This window comes from Arvicanthis niloticus, chromosome 20 (genome assembly GCF_011762505.2).
Source record: "Arvicanthis niloticus isolate mArvNil1 chromosome 20, mArvNil1.pat.X, whole genome shotgun sequence".
Classification (NCBI taxonomy): domain Eukaryota; kingdom Metazoa; phylum Chordata; class Mammalia; order Rodentia; family Muridae; genus Arvicanthis; species Arvicanthis niloticus.
The window spans coordinates 13,326,207-13,339,302 of record NC_047677.1 but is presented as its reverse complement, the minus strand read 5'-3'; the positions used below and the strand labels follow the sequence as shown (position 1 = coordinate 13,339,302).

General features: G+C 40.2%; 1 pseudogene; it reads right to left on the bottom strand.

Annotated features, from left to right (window-relative positions):
* Window positions 1-550: 550 nt before the first annotated feature.
* LOC117724690 (putative glutathione-specific gamma-glutamylcyclotransferase 2 pseudogene) lies at window positions 551-1,076 on the bottom strand (annotated as a pseudogene).
* Between the last annotated feature and the right edge of the window lie 12,020 nt (window positions 1,077-13,096).

Genomic DNA, 13,096 nt, shown 5'->3' with positions numbered 1-13,096 from the left:
CAATCAGTGCTAGAACCTTATCTATTACCATATATTTCTAATAACATTATTTTAATCTTATATACAATAAACCATGGTTACTCTAATAAAAACAGGAAACAAATTGGGACCTGTATTTCTAAAGAAAAACATGTTTAAATATCATGTAGTTTGGAAATCACTTGTATAACTTGAACTCTTTCTCTGTATGTCTTTTGAATATGTTTTAGGACACTTGTAAGTAAGCTGTAAATTTGGTGATATTCCAGTTATAGCATTAAATAGTAAGCTCTTCAAGTAAGGATGTTCAAAGCATACTGCTGTTTTGTTCTGAACTTATTATTTTTATATTTTCCTCTCTGGGTAGCCCTGGCTGACTTGGAACAAGCTTTGCAGACTAGCCTGATTTCAAACTCACGGAGAGCCATCTGCCTCTACCTCCCAAGTGCTGGCACTAAAGGCATGCACCACTACCACCGGGCAACACTGAAGTTATTCTCTAAGGACTCAGAGCTCTGCCTCTTTGGAGGAGCTGGTGCCTGTGTGTGCCCCCGAGGTTCTAGTTCCCTTCTTAACATTCCTTAACTGGTTTTTCCAAAGAGAAGAGATGCTTGTCTGCATCTCCTGGCACAAGTTTCCTAATAGCATCTTCAAGTTCAAATCGACATTCTGTATTTCTTCCGCTTGGACCAGCTGCATTGAAATTGTGTTCAGCAATGTCTTCCAGAGGTGCAGAACCAAGATAGTTAAGATTTCCATACAATGTAGCGCAACAGCAAACCAAACGCTGAGTAAGTGTTGGTGAGGGACCTTTTGGGTAAAACAATGACCCTTGTAGTTCTGGAGCCTCCTTTCTCTCTGAATTCAAGGTAGTTTTTACATCTTCTTCTTTTTCCTATTGATAGATTGTAAGCAACACCCCCACAATCTTCAACAAGAGCCGCACACAACTCTTGCAGGCTTGTGAGGCACCCTATGTTAATCAGTGATGCCTTGCCAGAAGCACCAGCTATAGTTTGTGATGTATATACAACCAGCTTGTCCTGGTAGAAGAAGTCCACCTTCCAGATGAAGGACCTGTAACCAAACACCCGCATCTTTTCAGACTCTGGCTGGTACCCCAGTGTCAGAATGAGACTGCTGCCAGCATAAGTAACCAGCAGCTTGGGGACCCACACTTGTTTTCTGAGACAGAATCAAGACAGTCAAAAGATATTGATTTGGGACAGGAGAGTGGATATTATAGATAATATCCACTGTTTGCTATTCTAATGCATGTTGGGATTTAGTGTGACTGTGAAGAAGCAAGTAGAGTGGACATTCGTGTATCACAAATCCCCACAGGCATTCTGAGAACTCCCTGGTGCTAAATGCCAAAATCAGAGAAGACAGTAAAAGGATGTAGAATGACAACCAGTGTCTACATGGGGTGAACCAGAGAGAGGGGCTAGGTGGGACTTTCTGTCATTTATATTGTTGTAGATATCTAGCTTTTGTCTGTGGTTGTCAGAAAGAACACAAGGTGATATTTCAGTATTCTTGTATCTGTTGGGATCTGCTTTGTGTCCCAGTATGTAGAAGAAGAAAAGGAGGAGGTCTACATGGAGTGGACCAGAGAGAGGGGCAAGGTGGGGCTGGAGGCAGGGCAGGGTAGAAGTGTTGGGGCTGTAAGAAGGAAAGGTAGGACAATGACAGTGGCTGTTGGTCCTTTACCTGATTATATGCCACTTATGGCCAATGAGAGTGACCAATTAAGATAGTTCTGTGAGGACAGACCCTGATGACTTGCTCCAGAAATATGAGGACCTGAAGGTCAAGCACTCTAATGCTGCCCTTTAAAGGAGTGGAAGAGCTATGGTGAGACTCAGCCCTCTCTGAGTGGCTTCAGCCCTTGTGGGTCTATGCTTCTCTACTATATAATGCAAGTGATGAATCAGATTATCTATTCTAACTATGAGGGTCTCCTGCTGCTCTTTTTTCCCCCAATGTAGAAAAAAAAAGGGCTTGTTCATTAATTCCAATGCCCAGTGGAGAATGCCAAGCTAGACCACTACCAGGAACCCACTAATGTCTGCTTGCTTGGCATAAGAACAAGGTGTATTTGTAGGAAAGTGACGAGATGGGATGAATGTCTGACTCGGGGGCTCTCCTGGTGTTTCTGGGGGCAATAGCTCAAGTCAGAGCGGGGACAGTGAGACTCTGAATGGATCAGCTCAGGAGCTAAAGGAAAGCAAGAAAGGATCCTTGCACCCAGCTCACTGATTCCTGAGGGAGAGTCCGGAGATGCTCCTGTGATTCTCCAGTTCCAAGGGAGTGAGGGCTCGGGTGCTCTAGCTTAAGGTGAATCACAATAGATGGAGAAAGTGAGATGTTCTAAAATAAAACCAGATTTAAGCAAGATCCACATGTACAACTCCAACTCTACAGAAGGAGATAGTGGGCAAACTAAAGGAGTGACCCAGACCCAAGCTTTTCTCAGCTAGTTGAGTTTCCTCCTCTGTGAATTTTGTTTAGATTCTATACTTCACTTTTTAGACGATTTGTTTCTAAATATCTAGTTGTTCATTTGTTTGTTTTGTTGGGTTGTTTTTTTTTTTTTTTTTTTTTTTTTTTTTTTATTTATATATTTTGGATTTTTGCCCTTTATAGGATGTGAAATAGGTAAAAAAAATCTTTTCCCATTTTGTAGGCTGCTGTTTCATCCAAATGATGGTATCCTTTACCATATGAAAGTCCTTTTAGTTCCACGAGGTCCCATTTATTAATTGTTGGCCTTTGTGCCTGTGCTAATGGTGTCCTGCGTAGAAAGTCTGTTCCTTTGCCAGCGAATTCAAGGCTGTTCCCCACTTTCTCTTCCCTTGGGTTCAGTGTATCTGATTTTAGTTGGGGTTCTTGACCCATTTGGAGTTGAGTTTCATTCAGGGTGGTGAGTGTGAATGTGTTTGTATCTTCTATGTGCAGACACCCAGTTTGACCAGGACCATTTGTTGAAAATGCTGTCTTATTTCCCAGCATATATTTCTGGTCTCTTTATCAAAACATCAGGTCTTTGTAGGTATGTGGATTTATGCCTAGGTCTTCGGTTTGATTACATTGATTGCTATTATCTGCCTTTGTGCCAATAATATGATGTTTTTTAATTACTGTAGCTCTGTAGTGTAATTTGAGGTTAGAAAAGGTGATAACCCTAACAGTTCTTTTATTATTAAGGAATGTTTTAGCTATCCTTGTGTGTGTGTGTGTGTGTGTTTCCATATGAGTTTGAAGCTTGTCCTTTCAAGATCTGTGAAAAATTGTGTTGGAATTTTGATGAGGATTGCACCGAATCTGTAGATTGCTCTTGGCAGGATGGCCATCTTGACTATGTTAATCCATAATAATAATAGTTCCCTTATTGCTGTAGATAAGACTTCAAGTACTGTATTGAAAATGTACGGAGAGAGTATACAATCTTGTCTTGATTAGAAGAATTGTTCTGAATTTCTCTCCATTTTAACTTGATTTTGACTATATTTATTATGTTTAGGTATGTCTCTTGTATCTCTAATCTCTCCAGAATATTTATCATGAAGTGGCATTGGATTCTACCAAAGGCCTTTTCTGCATCTAATAAGATGATCATGTGGTTTCTTTTTTTTTTTCCTTTCAGTTTGATTATATGGTGAACTACATTCATGGATTGTTGTACATTGAACTATCCCTGCATCTCTAGGATGAAGATTGCTTGATCATGGTGAATGATCTTTTTTGGTGTGTTCTTGGATTCAGTTTGTAAGTACTTTGTTGAGTATTTTAAATTCTATGTTCTGAAGGGAAATTGGCATGTAATTCTCTTTTTGTTGTCTTTATGCAGTTTGGATATCAGAGTAACTGTGGTCTCATAAAATGAATTGGGCAATGTTCTTCCTGTTTGTTTGTTTGTTTGTTTGTTTATTGTGGGATAACTTTAAGTGTTGGCTTTAGTTCTTCTTTGGAAATCTGGCAGAATTTTTATTAAAACTATAGGACCCTGGGCTTTTATTTATTTATTTATTTTTAACTTATTCACTTTACATCCTGCTCACTGCCCTCCTCCCAGCTACCCCTCCCACAATCTTTCCCCCATTGTCCACTCCCTTCTCCTCTGAGCAGATGGGGCCCTCCTGGGACCTCATCTGACTCTGGCACTTAAGTCTCTTCAAAACTAGGCACCTCCTCTCCGACTGAAGCCAGATATGTTCCAGCTAGAAGAACATATCCCACATACAGGCAACAGTTTTTGGAATAGCCCCCAGTCCAGTTGTTTGGGACCCATATGAAGACCAAGCTGCACATCTGCTACATATGTGTAGGGAGACCTAGGTCCAGCCTGCCTTATGTTCTTTAGTTCATGGTTTGGACTCTGAGAGGGTTGGGAGTCTTTTAATGACTATTATTGTGCTATTTTCTTCTAGAGACTTAAGTGTAAATTTAAGCTGCTAGTGTAAGATCTTTATGGTTTTGTTTGTAGGTTGGTTAGTTTTGTTTGTTTGTTTTTTATGTAGGCATTTAGTGCGTACGATTTTGCTTTTGGAACACTCTTCATTGTATCCCATAAGTTTGGGTATACTGTATATTAATTTTCATTCAATTCTAGAAAGTCTTGAATTTCTTAGTTTCTGTCTTGACTCATTTTTCATTCAGTAGAGAATTTGTCAGTTTCCATGAGTTTGTCAGCTTTCTGTCATTCATTGTTGTAGATATCTAGCTTTTGTTTGTGGTTGTCAGAAAGAACGCAAGGTGCTATTGCAGTGTTCTCGTATCAGTTGAGATTTGCTTTGTATCCCAGTATGTAGTCAATTTTGGGGAAAGTTCCATGAGGTGCTGAGAAGAAGATATGTTCTTTTGTTTGGTTGGTTTATGATAGCAGTTAGCTCCAGCATTTCTCTGTTTAGTTTTCTCTGGGTGATCTATCTACTGGTGAGAGGTGAAGTCTCCCAACATCAGTGTGTGAGCGTCAATATGTGACTTAAGCTGTAGTGTTTCTGTCATAAACTCGAGTGCCCTTCTGTTTGGAACAGAGATGTTAAGACTTGAAATTGGTGAATTTCTTTGGTAGTGTCTTTCCCTATCTCTTCTGATTAGTTTTGGTTTGATGTCTGTCAGATATTAAAATAGCAACCCAGCTTGCTTCTTAGGTTTATTTACTTGAAATATCTTTTTCCGTCTTTTTACCCAGAGGTGATATCTGTTCTTGATTTAAGGTGTGTTTCTTAGATGCAGCTGAAGTATGGATCCTGTTTATGCATCTGTTTCGTTCACCGAGACCACTGATGTTGAGATATATATCAATATCAATGAGCACTGTTTGTTGATTCTTATTATTTTGTTGTTGTCTTGGTGGCGATGGTGGTGTGGGTGGGTGTGAGTGTATGTGAGTGTGTGAGTATATATGAGTGTGAATGTGTGTGTGTGAGTGTGTGTGAATGTGTGTGTCTTTCTTTTTGACTTACTGTTCTGAGATTATTTATGCCTTGTATTTTCTTGAGTGTGATAAGCATCTTTAGGTTGAAATTTTCTTTTTAGCACCTTCTTAGGGCTGGAGTTATAGATAGATATTCTTTAAGTTTGGTTTTTATCATGGAATATCTTATTTTGTCCATCTATTGTGATTGGAAACTTTGCTGGGTATACTATTTTGTCTGGCATTTGTGGTCTCTTTGAGTCCTCAAAACACTTATCTAGGCTCTGGCCTCTCCACTGAGAAGCAGGGGTGTGAGTCTAACAGCCTTTTTATTCCTTGTAGCTTTTAATACTTTTTCTTTGTTCTGTTCATTTAGTGCTTTGATTATTGTGTTTTGAGGGGAATTTCTTTTCTAGTCTACGATATTTGGTAGTCTGTATGCTTCTTGTACCTTGATAAGCATCTTCTTCATTTGGTTAGAGAAATTTTCTTCTATAATTTTGTTGAAAATATTTTCTGTGCCTTTGACTTGGATTTCCTCTTCTTTCTTTATCCCTATTATTCCTAGATTTGGTCTTTTCATCCTGTCCCAGATTTCCTGAATGTTTTCTGCCAGGTGCTTTTTAGATTTAATGTCTTCTTTGACTTAGACATCCATTTCTTCTATCTTGTCTTCAATACCTGAGATTCTGTCTTCCATCTCTTGTGTTCTGTTGGTGAGGCTGCCCCTGAGCTTCCTGTTTGAGCTCCTAAGCTTTTTACTTCCACATGTCTCTCAATTTGGGTTTTCTTTATTTTAATTCTATTTCTACTTTCAGATCTTAAGCTGTTTTATTCATTCCCTTCTACTGTTTGTATTTCATAGGTTTCTTTAAGGAAACCTTAACTTCCTCTTTAAGGACATCTCTTCTAGTCAGAGCAGCTATTTTAGGGGCTTTGTCTTGTAAGTTTAGCTATGCTGCAGTTCTCAGAACTCACTGTAGTAGGGTTGCTGAGCTCAAGTGAAGACAAACTGTTCTGACTGTTATTATGTTTGTACACTGGTGTTTAGCCATTTGGGTTTGGGCCCTACTCAAGACACAGCAAGTCACCTACCCAAACTCTCCAAAGTTCTAATTTCAAAAGGAGCAATGCAGTTAGTGACAGGGCACAGCCCGCATGGTAGAGAAACACATAAGGGTCATATGAGCATAGCAATACACTGATATTTATTCTTTGAATTGCACAGATGCAAAATCTGGCTGTCATATGGACACTTAGAAAAGAAACCAATGTGTTTACCTTGGTCTGACTCTCCATCCAGTCCAAGTCTAATCTGAAGTGCTGATATCTGGTCTGGCCTTTGTTGGGTGGGTATTTTGTTCTTTGGTTTCTGTTGCCTTCTCTGATTCTTAGGAGGGTGTGGTGACTGTGTGTTGCCTGGTAGGGAATTCTTATGGCATCCTGCTAGGTGTGGTCACTGGGGGTTCCCAGTAAAACTTGTTTGGAGATATTGGGAGCTGATACTTGGGAATGAGGATGGGCTATGAAAGGAATCTGAAGGTGTCCTCAGGTGGGAGGAAAGCAGGGTGTTCCACAGGGATCTGCTTATTCCCATGGGAACTGAGGGAGAGAGTGAGGAGAGGCAGCAACATGCTGTCTGCTGCAGAGCTGAGGATGAGGCTGGGGATTGGATTTGGAGGAGAGGAGGTAAAGATCCACAGGTAGCCTACCTGCCTTTGAGTTCCCAGGGTTTCTAGATTTAGTTTTTAAATGATTAAAATCTGAAATACAAGAAAAATATTATAATCAGAAAGAGGAACCATTCAAAAACCTTTTTTTTTTTTTTTTTTTTTTTGCCTGCTGTAAAAGATGGGATTCTGGTCAGGGAAATGGGCTGTGATTACAGTTTTACAAAAGATCGGCTAATTAGAAAAGATTGCAGAAAGCTGAGACAATTACAATATTTAAAATTCAGGCCTCTGACCAGATGGTGTTTTCACACATGTTTTTTTTTTTTTAAGTGGTTTTCCTTCTTAGCATCATAATGTTATATTTTTCCTTATCAAAATGCAAGAGATTCCTGCCTTGCTCCTTTAAACTTGATGGCATCATTTAGTCAGCCCAAAAGTCCCCTGACCAAGAGAAAGTCACCTAACCACACCCCACAACAGGAAAAATAGAAGACACTGTATGAGCCGCTTTCATTCCGCGGTGTGTCTGTTGACTGTTTCATTTATTGAACAGTCATGCACCTTATTTGCAGGAAGTTCTTTCAGAAACTGGCTTTAGGGGCTTAGCTGAACTTAATACTAAGTCATAGCGGTCAGAACCCCACCTGTAACTATTTTTTTCTTCCTTCTTACCTGAGCAGGTAAGGAGTAAGGTGTGGCTTGCCCTCTAGGGAACCAGAGGCGTCTTGTCTTGAAGATTTCTATCTGTTTAAAAGCATGAGGGATGTAGTAAACAGAGCTGAGTACTGGGGGCAAACTCAGTGTCTCCTCCACACTCTGTCGTCTTCCAGTGTCCTGTGGAGCTTGGGTTACCTAGTTACCTGTCAGGCTCCTACCCAAGTGCTGAGCCCCTTGAAGCCTGGGGCCATGTCTATGCGGGTTTTATGTTCTCCATGCCTAGCACTGGCTAGAACTTACTAAATCATTGTATCCTTAATTTGATGGATTCCGTACTATACTGCTGAAGAAATTCATCTCTGCTGACTTAACACATATTTTTAGATCACAAGTATTTTGATACCAAGCAAGCACAAAGCAGTCTGGGCACACCTTGATGACATGGCAGAGATGAGTAATGTGTCAGCTGGGGGAGGAAGTCGGTGTCCAGAAAGCTTTTTGTAGAAGCCTCCCGGCAGGAGGGCTTATCCAAATTCCCTGTTATTCTTATTCATGTAATTCCCCCTCTGACTTTACACAAAACCAGACAGTTGTCTGGCACCTTCCTTGTCTGTTACACAACCAAAATCTATTTTTCAGGCAAGCTTTTAATTTCTCCTAACAAGCAGGTTTTGTCTTTCCATACCTTGAAGGTAAACAAATAAGCAGTCTCCTAAAAGGACCATAGGTTTATATGGTAGTAATCAACAAGACCCAGGACAGGGAGCCCCACCATTAAGATGAAGATATGGGAGCCTGGAGGTGGTTGTGCTATGCTAGGTAAGACAGAGTGGCAGCCTTTGAAAGAACTGGATTTGCCCCTGTCTACCTTACGGCTCTTAGCGTGGTCCACGGTTCCTCAGTGTTCCTTGGATAATCGCTACTATAGAACTGAAGAGGTGGGATCTTCAATCAGAAGAAACAATTCACTGTGAATCAATTTATTCCATCATTTTTTTGGCCCACAGGGAGAATGCTGGGTGGGACAGACGCCACAGTTCCATGGTGGAGCCTAAGTGTCTTGTACAACAAAGGATGAATTTAAGGATGACCACAGGAGAACAATACTTCCTTTGTTGTGGAAAAACCTCCTCTCATTTTTTTCCCCTCCTGATTGTGGTTGCTGCTAAGGCTGTTTGTTCATGCAAGTGTTTATAGCATGCCTTTGCACTTTGTCAGGGAAACTGGCCTTTCATCCTGCCATTTTGCAACAGCACTTCTGACTGTATCTCATGAATCTAATAATAGACATCGTGGTTGCCACCTGTGCTTAAAATCATTGCCCCATGGGTTTCGCTCCAGTGCCAGCCTTCCTAGGGTTGTACCCACAGATCTGAATGGGCACACCCCTTCCTAACAACATGGAAATGTATCATTTAAAAAAAGAAAGAAAGAAAGAAAAACGAAAACCAAAACAACTTGTTCCTCCGTGAACCCCTGTGACTGACACTCTATGAAACACAATGTCAACAAACCTGTTGTTCATCTTTCTAAACCAGGAGCTGGGTAGCACTGTCTGAATCACCAGGAAATCTGAGGAAAGTATTTTCTCTGATGATAGGCTTTGCTATGAAATGTTCAGTCAGTTTGTCCTGACATTAGGCCAATAGACTCAGTTTCATGGAGTGGATTGTAAGTCAAGTGATTCGATTGTAAGTCAAGTGATGATTTGCCTTCCAGATAATTGGTACTTAGCTCTGTCAGACACAATTCTTGTGTCCACATCTGATGCTTGACTTGCGAAATATGTTATATTCTCCAATAATGAAAATGAAGCTAGAGACTGCTCCAGGCGATCCAGTACCAAGAGCACTATGTAACACCTGAGTCAGGCTATTGGCCTTTTCTTGTCCTTGATTAACTACATGAACCTAGTTACTTAAGCTCTCTCTCTCTCTCTCTCTCTCTCTCTCTCTCTCTCTCTCTCTGTTTAGGTTGTTTCATCTATAGAACAATGACTAATTATAACACATTACCTACCTTAAGACAATCTTTTTGACTTCTGATACGTTAAGTCTCCTTAAACATCTCATTCTGGACTTTCTGTAGTCCTGTATTTCTATATTAACAGTATAGAATTTGAATGTAGGACCTTTGAACCTTTCACTGACAATGAGATCTAAGTTGAACATAATCAACCTCCATCTTTGTTATTGCATAGTCCTGCCTCCATTCAGTACCAGTTCAGGTGGACTTGTTACAAAGGAATCATCCTTGGGGAAGGTCTCGTATCATGTCAAGGTTGTTAGGTTAAATCATGTCATGTCAAGGTTGTCAGGTTAAAATATTTACCCAATTGTCTTAGCCAGGCATAACTACTCAAGACAGTTCAAAGTGTTAGTGTAGGCATCTTCTTTGTGCTACACTTCAACAAATAACCGAGTTCTCCAAACCATATGGTCTCTCCTGTTTCTACTCATCTAGGGTTGAACAATTGCCCAGATGTAGCTTGCTTTCAGCCCAGCTGGGTACACTGTTTAAAGAGATTTTGGAGATGAAACTTGAAAACAATAACAACCCAAAGAAATGACTGTTGGGGCTATATTTTAATGATCATCTGCAAATGGTTACTATATTGAACATGTCATTAATAGACGGAATTGCCCAACAGTCCTTTAAGCTAGCTGTGCTGTGTTTCCTGCATGTGCATCTGGTTTTATCATAGCCAGGCATCATTTTTCAAACATATGGGTCCTGATAAGGAGAATTGGAGTACAAAGAAGTTACATAAGGTATCGCAACTTTCTCCTTCTTTTAATTCTCCTGCCTTGCTCCAGACTGTGGAAGGACAGACAAAGGCTCACATGCCGTGTTTCCCACCTAAGAATATCTCCCCCACCATACCACACATGGTTCTTTTGCTGAGATTTGTATGCTGTGCCCACCAAAGAGTTTCTTGCCTCCTGTAGCTTGGTGGTTTTCCGTGATTTTTATTATAATCTAACACACACTTTTTATATTTCATTTAGCAAATATTTATAATACATAGTATATACCCAAGATATTAACCCTTAAAAATATTAACCCACCTAATTCTCATAATACTGTGGTGCAAAATATTGTTCCCATTTTACAAATGGGAACACTGAGCAGATAGATGCTTAAATAAACACCCCAAATCCAATGGTAGTAAATGGTAGAACTTATTTTGTACTCAGCCATGAGCTATATTCTGTTCTGATCTTTGTTCTATTGGGTCCTATCCCACCAGGTTCTAGGTTATATTTTATACATTAATGTCGCCAAGGTCCTTAAAGTCTTTTGGCAACATGAAAAACATTTAATATTGCTTTGTCTTTGCTATCATTATGGTCTGAGAGTACAGTATACATTGTTTATGTCTCTAGTTTGGCTTTGGGCAATGCTGTTAGTATTATATTGGAGATTATTTAATAAAGAGATCGTGGTAAGTTTTCTCTAACTCGGACTTGGAGTAAGACCCTGGTATCAGTTGTTAAGTCAAGGCTACATCCATGCTTCAGCGTTAGATCACACGCTTGTGGAAGGAAGCACTAGTTAATTGTAGGGGAAACAGATGTGGATGTGTCTTCCTTCTGTACATCTGAAGCCTCAGGAAAACGGAGACCTAGATTAGAGCAAAACTGTGAATACTTCTTTCTGAGCTGGAGATGAATTCCATACAGATTTTCGATAAAGAACTCGGATTGGGCATTTGTGGTAGAAGGAAGATCTCCCTGGCTGTGCAGAACTGGACCAAGAGAGCACATGGAGTCTAGGTGGTGGCTCTGGGTGTGATATGTAAGAAGACAAGGGGTATGGTAGATAGCATAGTCGTGTGTCCTGAGACTGTAGAAGGCTCAGAAGAGAACCCTGGATGGTGGTTGATGAGTACCTAAGACGAGAGACTGCTGTGCTCTGCTAAACCCTTCCTGGGACCCAGGCTTCTTCCCAGAATCAATGATGTTGCCATCCTTAATGGAAGCTTTTTAAAATAATTGACTCCACAGAGTAAAAGCAATTTTTGTAACAGTACAAAGACACTAGATTTTGTGAAAATTTTTGGTTTTATGGGTATAGTTTTTTGAGACAAATCTATTGCAAAAGATCGAGTGAAGAAGTAATTAAGAGAATAGGGTGTTTTCTGTTAAGCCAGAGTTTTACAATAAATATGAGAAAACACCCCTGTCCCCACTCCTTACATTTTGTAAATACAGCTTTTATTAACAAGAAAATAGTAATGAGGAGTTATTAATATCAATGTGTAATGACTTTTAAGTTATTTTAATGAGTTACTAAATATGTATACACATTAAAAAACTCAAAATTTCGGTTTCTAGTATCACTAAATGTTACTCATGTAAATGGGAAATTTATTGGCTTTATTCAATAGTTACCAAGCATGAGCAGATAGTATTATTTAGACTAAGTGTGAAAGCTGATACACTAAGGATACTGTCTCTGAGTAATTCCATGCAGTTCAGTGCTATCACCAGATTTAAGATGGAAAAGGAGAAATAGATTATTGGGTTCTTCTACTTATGCTTCTCTATGGCTTCTTTTTCCCCTTCCCCTTCCCCCTCCCTCCTCTTCCTCCTCCCCCTCCCTCTCCCCCTTTCTCCCCCTCCCTCTCCCCCTTTCTCCCCCTCCCTCCTCCTCCTTCTCCTCTTCCTCCTCCTCCTCCTCCCCTTCTCCTTCCTTCTCCTTCTCCTCCTCCTCTTCCTCCTCCTCCTCCTCCTCCCCCTCCCCCTCCCCCTCCTCCTCCTCCTCCTCCTCCTCCTCCTCCTCCTCCTCCTCCTCCTTCTCCTTCTTCATGTTCTTCCTTGGCTGCCTAAAACCAAAGAGCTCTAAATATATGGGAACCAAGACACAAAGGCCTAGGACATCAGCCCTTGTTGAGCTGCTGCTGCTCACATTGTCAAGCCGGAGCTCACTATGGGGGAACAAACAAAAGCTGTGATTACCAAGAGGTACAGTTCATCAGGGGCCAACAGAACTATATCCATCTGAGGTACATTTAGAAAGAGAGCTATGATTTTATTTCCACTAGAGACTGATATTCTGAGCTGGGAGAATTAAAAAAAAAATCATTACATGATGCTATATGTTCTATTTATTTCTCATGATATATTGGACATGCTTGAACTAATTTTTTCCCTAAAATATCAATTCCGTATTACGAAATATTATTAAGATAATAGTAGTTAAATCAACCGATTAATTGATCATAAATGGACTACTTTTCTCCTAGGAACAGTAGTAGGACAATAGCAGGAATACTGTTTAATACTTTCCCCAAATTTTGCCCAGTTTGAGCTTTTGACAGAATTTGAAGAGACATCTAAGGTAAGTACAGCCGAAGTGTAGG